This window comes from Mustela erminea, chromosome 19 (genome assembly GCF_009829155.1).
Source record: "Mustela erminea isolate mMusErm1 chromosome 19, mMusErm1.Pri, whole genome shotgun sequence".
NCBI lineage: Eukaryota > Metazoa > Chordata > Mammalia > Carnivora > Mustelidae > Mustela > Mustela erminea.
In genome coordinates this window covers 20,866,051-20,868,371 of record NC_045632.1, presented here as the reverse complement: position 1 = coordinate 20,868,371, position 2,321 = coordinate 20,866,051, and the positions used below count along the sequence as shown (strand labels likewise).

At 50.3% G+C, this 2,321-nt stretch overlaps 1 pseudogene; it reads left to right on the top strand.

Moving 5' to 3' along the window:
• Nucleotides 1-1,111: 1,111 nt before the first annotated feature.
• LOC116580124 lies at nt 1,112-1,802 on the top strand (annotated as a pseudogene).
• The last annotated feature ends 519 nt before the right edge of the window (nt 1,803-2,321 follow it).

Here is a 2,321-nt window from a genome sequence, read left to right as displayed (position 1 = left end):
GGTGGTGTCTTTCTAGAATGCTGATACTGGAGTCCATGTGGAGTATCACCGTATAGGTCAAAAAATCTAAAATAAGGCTCTTCAGAACCTGTGCCCAGCTGGAGTCGCTTTGTATCCCGGTGAGCAAATGCTGATGAAGCATGACAATGTTTAAAACTAAACTTCAAAATAGCAGGAAAAAAACTAAGTGTGACTTTTCCCCGTGGGAAAGCAGTCACCACGTTCCCATCTGAAACTGGGGAGGAATGTCGGGGAGACAGCCCACCAGAGCCGCACACCGGGCACCAGGGGCACTGCCGCCTCCACTGGTTTGGAACACGGCCTGGCTGGACCCTCTCTAATCTTTTAGAAGTTCAGCTCTTTCTTCTGTTTTGTGAAATGTTGGGCCACCAGTCTAATACCGGCCTCACAGAGCCCCATGGGTCAAACGAGACTGTCCATAAAACACTTGGTCAAGGGGCGCCTGGGTGACTCAGTGAGTTAAGCCGCTGCCTTCGGCTCAGGTCATGATCTCAGGGTCCTGGGATCGAGTCCCGCATCGGGCTCTCTGCTCAGCAGGGAGTCTGCTTCCCTCCTCTCTCTGCCTGCCTCTCCATCTACTTGTGATTTCTCTCTGTCAAATAAATAAATAAAATCGTAAAAAAAAAAAAAATTAAAAAAAAAAAAAAAAAAACACTTGGTCAAGTCCTGACACAGCTCAGGACAGAACTGGCTTCCCAGCCATGTGACCTTGAGCAAGACATTCCACCTTTCCTGAGCCCATTTCTTCATCAGTAGAACAGAGGGTACTACTCAGAGCTCGCAGGGCAGTTGGGAAGGTTAGTGACCAGGTGACGAGAGGGCCTGGCCATCTAGGAGCTCGACGGTGGTTGTTTCGTTTGGCGCATTAACTGTGAGGGCATTGGAGATTAAACTTGGCCTTATAAATGCTGGTAGCAAAGATTCTTGCTACAACCTTAGAAACTAACCTAAGAACCATGCTGGCTTGTGTTTTGGGGAAGGATACTCAAAATATCCTATCCCTTAACCGATACCAAAAAAGGCAAACCTATTTCTCAGTACCTAGAATATTGTAGACCCGTCGCATCTAAGATAATAGTCATCCTAGCATTCAGTGTCGAAGCCATGACATGGTGGGTCCTCTGGGGCGAAATTCCGATTTCCCTGGGTATTCTGGTGGGAGCCTTTATCAACTGTGCTGACAACACAGGAGCCCCAAATCTGTGTATCGTCTGTGTGAAGGGGATGGAGGGACCACCAAACAGACGTCCTGCTGCTGGTGGGGGTGATGTGGTGGTGGCCACAGTGGGAAAGGCAAACCAGAGCCAGAAGGGAGGGACATCCAGCAGTGGGGGACTGGACAACAAAAGTCACACCAGAGAAAAGATGGTGTGTTTCTCTCTTGTGAGGATAACACGACGGTCCTAGTAATGAAGGCAAAATTAAAGATTCTGCCATTGCAGAACAGCCACCAAGGAGCGTGCAGACTTGTGGCCCAGAAGTGCGTCCAGGGCTGGCAGCATGGCAGGGTTCTCTGTAGTGTATTTGTTTAAAATAAATAAATAAATAAAAATTATTTGCTCCCTCTCCCCAAAATAAAAAGAACAGTCCAAGAGAAAGTGCTAGAACATTACTCTGTTGTCGTCACATTAAGTTCATACCATCTTTTTCTCATACCTGTAAAGTGCCATGAAGGACCAGAGACTGGCCCTTTCCCTCAAGGAGCCGTGAGCTGGCAGCGTCGGCAACGCTTCAGCCCAAGGAGAGCGGATCATATTCAGGATCGCGTGCGCGCCATGTAATCAGCTGCTAACTGCATGGGAGCGCGTCCATGCACTGGACCGTCTGGGGGACGGAAGTCCTTGGGGCTGATGAGAACTGTCCTGTCTCAGACCTAAGCCAGTGTCCCAGCACCTCACCATGCTGCTCCAGCTGTGGGACTGCAACACCCGGCAGTCCTGATTCTGCAGCACAGCCTCTTCCCCTGGGGGACTTTCCTCAGGGCCCAGGGCACAGCAGTCCTTGCTCCAAGTGGAACTGTGATCAGTGGGAAAATAGCTGGAAGTGGCAGAGAGGAAACCAAATGGCACTTGTGTTTAACCGTTACCTGTTGGTGTAACTCGCTCTTGAGAATAAACAGAAGAGCTTAAGAAGCCAGATTTCCAGGTATGAGTTATACCTTAGAGGGGCGCCTGGGTGGCTCAGTGGGTTAAGCCTCTGCCTTCGGCTGGGGTCATGATGTCAGGGTCCTGGGATCGAGCCCCACATCGGGCTCTCTGCTTGGCGGGGAGTCTGCTTCCCCCTCTCTCTCTCTGCCTGCC